This window comes from Callospermophilus lateralis, chromosome 13, assembly GCF_048772815.1.
Source record: "Callospermophilus lateralis isolate mCalLat2 chromosome 13, mCalLat2.hap1, whole genome shotgun sequence".
Taxonomy (NCBI): Eukaryota; Metazoa; Chordata; class Mammalia; order Rodentia; family Sciuridae; genus Callospermophilus; species Callospermophilus lateralis.
This window is the reverse complement of record NC_135317.1, coordinates 46,484,560-46,493,670: the sequence shown is the minus strand read 5'-3', so window position 1 is coordinate 46,493,670 and position 9,111 is coordinate 46,484,560. Positions and strand designations below refer to the sequence as shown.

The window sequence follows — 9,111 nt, the reverse complement described above, 5'->3', positions numbered from 1 at the left end:
TTGACTTAAGAAGAAATGTCCTCTTTTCTAAAAACATAATCATACACACACACACACACACACACACAAGTGTGTGTGTGTGTGTGTGTGTATTCCATGTCTGTGTACCAGTGACCAGTGACCAGTGTGGAAACTGATCAAATGGATTTTTCTCATTACTTTCCATCTTCGTTTGTCTTTTATAATTCAGATAATTACCCACCCATATTCATGTATCTTTTCAACTTTCTCTTCATCCTCTTTATAGTTCTAGTCCCAGATATTCAGAAAAATCTTTCACCTTTGCCCTGACCACCACCATCTAGCATCTTGTCTCTTTCTTTTCTTTTTTTTCAGGGGTGGGGTGGGGTGAGGTTTATTCCTTTTCTATTTTGAAATGGCCTTAGTCATGACTGAAAAGTATTAGAGCAGGGCTAGTGATATATCTGTACTGAGAAAAGAAGGATGCCAAACATTTTGAAATGAGGTGGAAATGATAATGAGCCAGGATCTAGAAACCGCAAACATCTTTGAAATTATGCAGTCATCTTCTTTTGAATGTCCAGTATTTCAACCTGATTACTTTACCCTAATTGAATCTGCCTTTGCTAAAACACATTCCCTATTAGACTTTATCTTGTTTGGTCACTGTTGTTCTCCACTGTAACTTTACAGCATTTTAGCTACATTATAAAACTTGTGTGGGGTTGACCTAGAAACCCAACAATATGTCATTGTTCTATGGGGAAACAAGTCCTAATCTTAATTCACTAGCCAATAAATGGTTCTCACAGAAACATTTGGCTCCATAAGTGTCCATACAGTCTTGAATACATACAGGTGTCAAACAACAACAAAAGTTTATTTCAATGAGTTGGAAAAATGAGGAGAAACAGGAATTGTATATGTCATTGAAGCAACCTACCCTGAAAGATGCTTTGATGACAAGAAGTAATGATACAAATGTTATTGACCAACTCCTGGGAAAAGTCTCCTATGTTTCATTTTACTTTAAAAAAAAATTTCCCCCATCCTATTTTCCTATCCTGGAGATGATGTTTGTGTCTCTCTAACCCACTTGTCCTTTAGGGTGGTCCCCACAGTATTCCCTGGTGGTTCCAGCTCAAATAACACTCAGAGTCCAAGTGTTAGTGGTAGCTACCATTTTCTGCATTTAATCTAACCAACCTGAGTGCATGAACTATTCCCAGTGCTAAGAAGGCATTATGTCATTTAGTTGTCCTGACTTTTCCATGAGGTGAGCATTGTCATTATCTCCATTTTGTTAGAGAGGAAACTGAGGCTAATAGAAGCAACATGTCTAGAAAGTAGCAAAAACAGTGAAAACAAGGACCCAGGTTACCTGCCACCTGATCTCTAAAACACTGTCTGCTCCCCCGCCCCCATCTGTCTTTCTTGGGTTTATTACTGATAACTCACAGTACCACACTTATTATATTGTTCTGTCTTTTCCTGTACTGGTGTGTTTTTTTTTCCCTACTAGATTACATAGTGTATTTTTTTCTCTCAATTAGAGGAGCATATAAGGGCTCAGATATGGGGAGAGTGCAAAAAAGTTTTAGTTATTATCAGTAAGCACAGTCCTAAAACCACAGTGTGGCTAAATGGTTTACAAAAACTCGGTTTTATGGGGACATCAGCCTGCTGTGTCATCCACTTTTGTTTGGATGGACTTAGCCCCACTCCTTGACTCTCTCCATTCATGAGAAAAGTTTAACACTTTGTCTTTCTCTGCCCTTCAAAGTGTAACAACTTGCTCCTGAGCAGATTAGCAATCTAATCTTTCTTCCTCTCTGCTGCTTGAAGAGAAACGTGAACTGGGTCTGGGGTCAGGAAGTGCTCAATCTGGTCTGAACTCACTGACCTCCTCCTATTCTCCCTACTCCCAGTCTATAGGCAAATCCTAACCCAGATTTCAGTTTCCTCATCTGCCATAAGAAAGAATAGATACCAGTTGACCTCTAAGGTCCTTTCTAGGCTATAGCTAAGACTCTAAAATGTTGCTTAAGAAGTAAATCCTAAACAAGCTGTTGCCACCATCGCCGTTTTCTGCTGCTCATGCCCTCACTGTATATGTGTGTGTTCTGTTTGTGCTGTGTGTGTTCCGTGTATGTAGGTGAAATATGTTTGTGTTCCTGTGTGTGACTCTATTCGAATGTGTTTGTGTGCATCATTGTATGACTGTATAGAAGGGCTTTTGTGTGTATCTGTGTATGTTCCTGAGCATCTGTGTATGTGGACATTGGCAGAAGATTGACGCTGCCCAAACACAAGTGACAGGAAAAGAGAGGAAAGGGTGGCCAGCCCACCTGTGCCTTCCGCGCTACTCACCACGTCGGGCCTGGAAACGCGCGCATCCGGCTCTGTGCCCAGGTGCTGCCCTCCAGCGCCAAGGGCCTGAGCCCCGAGGCGGCAAGGGCGGTGGGCGGGGCTATCCCGGGCGGTGGGCGGGGCTATCCCGGGCGGTGGGCGGGGCGGGCGGCGGCGCTCCGGGCATGCTCGGCCGCGGCGGCTGCTGGCGGGGCGGGTCGCGCTGGTGCCCGGCCGGCCGGAGCTGCTGCGGCGGCGGCGCGGGCCAGCATGAGGGAGCCGCTCGGTAAGTCCTGGCGTGTCTCGCGCTCCGGAGTCCCACCGTCCCTTTGGCTCGCTCCCACGGCGCTATCGCGGGCCTTGCCGGCAGCCTCTCGCGCTCGCCCCCCAACTTCTCCAGCCCGGACGTTGCTCCTGTCCGAGCTTCCCCACCTCTGGGGATGTCCGAACCCCAGGTCGCTGCCCCGCCTGGAGCCCCCCGCGCGGTGCTCAGCCCGGCAGCCGGGCCGCGGCCGGCCCCACGCCCGCAGCCCTAGGGTGGGGGAGCGCCTGCAAGTCTGGGAGGGGTCCGAGTCCCCGAGGTGCCAGTCCCGGGCACGGGACGCCGAAATCCCTGGGCGGGCTCCGAGGGCCGCGGCTGGCGTTAGCGCTCGCGTCACCAGTGGGAGCGGGGAGGGCGCGGGAGGGCGGGGGTCGCTCGTCGCCCTCTCCACGTCTCCCTACACAGCCGGGGTCCAGTCAACCCCCCTCACCTGCGCGCCTGACTTCGCGGACCTCTCCACCCTAGAAACTGAGTCTCGGCTTCGAGTCCCCGAGGTCCCGGTTCCCACGGCACCCTAGCAGTCGGGACCTGCGGCGGGACGTTAGGAGCCCGCCGCCGCGCTCCCGCTCCCTGCTGGGGTCTCAGCCCGGGCCTTCTGCGCCCACCGCGCTGCGCGGTCGGGACTAGGGATTAGGACGCTAATCGCTGCTGCTTCCCAGCTAGTGCAGCTGCGGGTCCCGGCTGCTTGTGGGGTTCGGGAAAGAACCCCGCTTGGGGGTGCTGTGAATCAGTTCGTTTATGGGATCTGGAGCCTGGTCGCCCTGGGTGTCCGTGCCCAAATCTCAGCTAGTTCCCTGTGGTTCCTCACCCCCAGTCGCACTCAGTTCATCCCCAAATGCCAGCGTTTGTCTAGATGCTGTGACCACAGTGTTGCTCAGCACCCACTGCTAAAAGCTCCACTCTCGCTTTTTGTCAGTGGTTGAAGAAACCTAGCGCTTGCCGCGGATTCTTCTGGGGGGTTGAAAAAGAAGCTGTGATTTCACTAGTGAAGAAAATAAATTAGTTAAAAACGGGAACTTTACGCCAGCACTACCTGGTCATGCCCTAGTCATTGCTCATCCTCGATCTCTAGAAGCTGAGGACTTTAGGGAATTAGTTCCCCCTCACCTCTCCCCAAGTCTGGGTGCCAGGCCTTGTCTTCCGGAGAGGTCTGGGCAGTGGGGACCACACAATTCCCAGGTTTTTCCTGTCGGTGACAGTTTAATGTGATGTTTCTCCCTCAGCTTCATGTTTTCCTACTCTGGCCTTTTGTGTTTTCAGACTTATAAAGAATGAACATCCCAGGGATTTGGGGCGAGGATGGAAAGATGGGGAGATTCTTGGGAGGGTAGTGAGAGGTGGGATTCTGGTGGTCAGAAATGCTCTGGTTAAAAAAAAAAAAGCAGACATAGTGTAACAGTACAGGCCAAACTTAGGAAAACTGTGCCTTATATAAGGTAGTTCTAGAGTTTAAAATAGTTGGATTGAGACCCTCCAGCAAAGCAATACTGAAGAAAGATCTATGGAAATCATATAGAGATTCTGTTTGATGGGAGTTGTGTTGGTTTTCATATGAAATCATGGGTTTGGTAAATTCCTTTGTTTTTTTCCTAGTGTTCTGAGTGCTTGGACTTCATTATTTACCTTGATATTAGGTGTCTAATTCTGTCACCAGCTGAATAAGCTTCCTAACTGTCTCTCCCTTTTATTCCAGACAAGCAAAATGTAGCAAACTTTTACTCTTGCTGGAGTGGGTGAGCAAATATTTGTTGAACAGAGGTCTTTAATCTGTTGGGCCTTCCTCCTGCAAAATTTCACCCTCTGCTGCAGAGACTGGGAGGTCAGGCCCTTGGCAGGCCCACGAGGGATAGGGTGGGTGGAGGAAGCCTGTTTCAGGGGGAGAAAAAAAAGTTTGTCTTTCCACCCTCTCGGAACATAAAATGCCTGAGTGACCACATGCTCTGGAGTGCTTGAGGAGCTCATCAGAGTTATCTGATAACTTATCTGAGAGATCACAGATTCCAGAGGCCTGCAATGTATTGTTCAGTAGCTATAAAATATAACTGGTGATCCAAGATACACAAGGAAAATAGAAAGGGACCAATTTTTCAATTAAAAAATAAGGTAAATATGAAGATTCTTGAAGTCTGCTTTTAAAATGGTATTCAAAGATAAATTCTTTCATTACCATCAGTAAAGAAAGCCCAGGAGTTGGTGGCTCCTCCAAGTCCTCCTTGTCCTTGCTGGGAGAGCCTCTGGTTTAGAAGAACAGTAAACACCAATCATGGTAGTAGGCCAGAGTTTCCCTTTTAATGAGCTTGGCGAGACTCCACAGTAATTAATCTAGAGAGAGTTTAGAACATAGAGCATTGGATTGAAACAATTGTTCTGTTGTGACTTTCATTTTGATAAGCAAAGACTATATCTCTGGAATCTTCTGGGCCTGTTGCTGAGCCCCTTATTGCAGTTTCTTCTAGTTGTTTGAAGATGTTGCTTTTTTACCTTTAGGATTATCATCCTTGTGAAAACCTTGCCATTGTGCTTTACTCCTAAGGCCTATGGCTTGAAGAATACTGAGAGAACTCACTTGCTAAAGCCAGCAGCCCAGGGAAGGGTAGATCTGTCTTCCTATGCTTTGCTTTAGGAAATCCAGGACCCACACCCATACTAAAACCTCAGTAATATTGATTTGAATTTAGGGTGTTTTATTTGAAATTTATTACCTTGACTTTTATAATTGTATTTCTCAACAACTTTCTATAGATAATATGAATAGGAACAGCTTGCTCAAACTGGCAAACGTTTATCATCAATCCACTATCTTTAAAATTTTCTGCATATTGGTTCTCTCTTTATAGTTTACCTAATAAAGCTTGTTTCTCCATATGTAAATGAAAGAATTTAGATAACTGATATGAGGAGACACTGACATGTATTTCAAAGAGGCAAAAGAAAGAAAATAGCAACAGCAACAAAAATGAAAGCACCTCTATGCATAGTTGGAGAAATAGAAGCAACTATTTCTTCTGGTTATCTCTTGGCACAGTGGGGTCATTAGGAATTTTTTTCTTTTTTTAACTTAAGCTCTGAATTTTGCAATGTTTATTTTTGAAATAACTTTACATGACCCTTGTAATTCAAAAATAAATAAAAATGTAAAAATTATATGAAATAATTTGAACTTTAACATTTGTATCCTAAAGATATTTTAAAAGTATGAAATAAAACTAACATGTTAGAAGTTTAATAAAAATCATTACATGGCAGGCTTTACATGTTATGATGACGATAATGGAATAAAATTCTAACCTAGTATAAGTTTTATAGTTATTTTTACAAATAACCCCAAATTTCAGATGATTCTCAAAAATCATACCTAATTTCAGTCCTTTCTTAATGATTTGTAATCTTTGAAAAATGTTAATGAGGTACTTGAGGTCTTATAAAAATGAGGTGAAGTAGCCAGAGCACGAATTGCATGACACAGAATTTAGAGGTGAAAGAAAAGACAGGAGTGTGTTCACAAGTTGTGGAGACATAGAGGAATTAGAAAATTTATTTCTCCTTCTCTCTCTTGTTGAATATGCCTTATCACCAGTCTAATACAGCGAATAATATTTCAAGATTCTTTTTATCTTGAACCCCAAGTTTTCCATCCCTTTGTTTTTTCTTTTTATCACCTTAAGGAAAGCAAACTCAGTGGTGGTTCTTCTGCTTAAATGATTACTTCACAGATTAGATCTGCTTTTTGTGCCTTATGAGTTTTTAATGACATGAGGGCTCTGGCAGAGCTGGTCCTCACACTGTGTGGTATACAACAGTTTGTGAGAACTTGTCCCAGAACTTAAAATAGAACTTTGGAGTTATTTATTTAATAATTAAGACTAGCAAGGGAAATGGAAATCCTATTGTTCATAATAAAATGCATAATTCTACAATTACAAAAAAAATTCAGAAAGCATTCATAATTCATGTATTATACCAATATACTCCATCCCGATTTGTTCTATGTCTTTAAAACAAGAGGCTATTTACCTCTTGTTTAAAGAAAGTACTTTGCTCTATATTAATCATAACATTAGACCTAAAAGTTGTCAGTTGAAGAAATATTTACACTCAATTTCCAACAATTTGAGGGACTGATTACATCTTAAGTATGGAATGTCAGTGAATATAACTGAGATATTTTAGGTTTTTTAGAGGAGTAATAATTATAATGTCTAATCAAGACCTTTAAAATATAAATTGTAATCTAGTATTGGGTTTCTTCAGAGCATGTGATCTTAGGCTTACCTAAAACACATTAAGCATATCTATGACAGATAAAATATGTGTGCCAAATTCTAGACCCTTATGTAATTTATTCTTTTCATTTATTCTTCACTCTTTCTTTTATGGTTCAGAGTTCCAAATATGCAGTATATTTTCAAAGATACATTTTATTAATCATACCTAGGCAACTCTTTGTTTTTTTAAAAAGTTTTCTTTGGAAGGGAGCCTGCAACATGAACTAAAAATATAAGAGACAAATATGTATGATTAGCTATATCATTATTTTTTACAGTATATTAATTATAAGTTATTAATCATTATGTTACTATAACTAAATTAAGTTACAAACTTAATATACTAATTATGAGTGATTATGACAAATTACTGATGATGAAATATGTTATATTAATATAACTTAATTAAGTTAATTATAACATATACACAATAGTAAGTTATATATGCTTAAGCTAGTATTAATGAAATTAAGTATGTTAAGAATATGAGATTGCCAATATTTGACTATTTTTGACCTTTTGGCAACTTCATATCATCAACATAATATATTTCATAATAGACGTCATTAAATACAGCTAAAGTACAAATAGGGAAATTTTTTTAAAAACCCAGAGTCCTGTATCATTGTTGAATTTTGTTACGTTTCCTTTTGGTGTTTTTCCCCTTCTGTGTGTATAGGTGTATAAATAAAATTGATATCACATTAATCTAGCATTTGAATCATGTCTTTATTATTTAACATAGTAGTATGAGCATTTCTCTGTGCCATAAGATACCTGAAAACATAATTTTATACATGTGTATTCATATTATAGTCTTCCATGTAGATGCATCAATTTTTTTAGCCATCCCTAATAAACATTTATTTCAATGTTTTATCACAAATAAAATTTGGATATATAGCCTTACATTTATATGTGTATATACCTCTGATTATTTCATTTGGATAGATCCTAAGAAGTGACATTACTTCTTAATATTTCATATGTTTAAAGATTTCATTACATATCACCTAATCCCCACCCCATTTTTTTTTTGGTACTGGGGATTGAACTCAGGAGCACTTGACCACTGAGCCACATCCTCAGTCCTATTTTGTATTTTATTTAGAGACAGGGTCTTACTGAGTTGCTTAGAGCCTTGCTTTTGCTGAGACTGGCTTTAAACTCACAATCCTCCTGCCTCAGCCTCCTGAGTCTCTGGGATTATATCTTCTAATCACTTTTAAGAAAGGAGTATGCATTTGTGCACAGCCCCTTGCAAACACACTTTCGCCCACAGGTAGAAGAGGCCTGATAAGTTACCATGCCCTTATGACAACAAACACAGCTTTTTTAAAGCGTCAGTAATCTGGTATGTGAATAATGGCATTTTGGTATAATTTGCATTTCTCTGATTACAGATGAGAGTAAGCTTTCTTTTTCATATTTTCAATTGGGTATTTGTATGTTTTAATTTTCAGTTCATGTTCTAAGCAAATTTGAAAAAGAAAAAAAAGGTCTGGTTGCAATGAGTTTATTAGTATTTTGTTTCCTCTCTGTGTCTTAGGGAGTCCTATAACTGTAATTATGGGAATCAAAATATTGTTTTTTTATAAATGGAAAAGGAGGAGGAAATAATACACCTTAAATGGCATTTATTTGCTGCTCTCCACGCTAGTGATGAGAATAAACACCACCTGGATTGTAATATTCGCCGGGGAGGGGGTTGACCAGGTCTGGTCTGTCTTTACATTCTCTAGCGCAGAACACAGTATCTGGCCTGTCCAGTGCAAAAAAAAAAAAAAAAAAAGTATTTTAATGAATTTAGATTGGAGTTCAGTGCGCAACACCTGCTCTCTGGGATGGAGAATAGCTAGATGTTTGACTCACTGGTCCTCCTCTTCTCAATGTGTGGCCATTTACCTCTGCTTTCATGAGTGGCCTCTGCCCTGGTGCTAATGGGGCCAAGGTCAGAGGGTCTATCTGCATATGACCTACTTAGCTTTGTCTGGTCATGGCCACTAGCTGTACCCTTCCTTTTTTTTTCCCCCTCTCTTTCTCCTGTGGCCAGCTGACTTAGAAATGCATGCTGTTCATCACAAGGGAGCACAGTCTGGAGATCCCAGCAGATTTTTAAGAGCTAGAAGGACCCTAATGAACCTCTAGTTCAGGCTTCCAGTTATTCTCTTGCAGGGGAAGACTGAGACCCAGAGGTTGTTTTTCTCCCTGCAG

General features: G+C 41.5%; 1 protein-coding gene across 1 annotated transcript in view; it reads left to right on the top strand.

Moving 5' to 3' along the window:
- Positions 1-2,507: 2,507 nt before the first annotated feature.
- The window catches only part of Jcad (junctional cadherin 5 associated), a 51,594-nt gene continuing 44,990 nt past the window's right edge, over positions 2,508-9,111 (top strand). The window contains exon 1 of the mRNA XM_076872804.1: positions 2,508-2,596. The gene's annotated coding sequence lies outside the window, so the exon portion shown is untranslated. The remainder of the gene's footprint in view (positions 2,597-9,111) is intronic.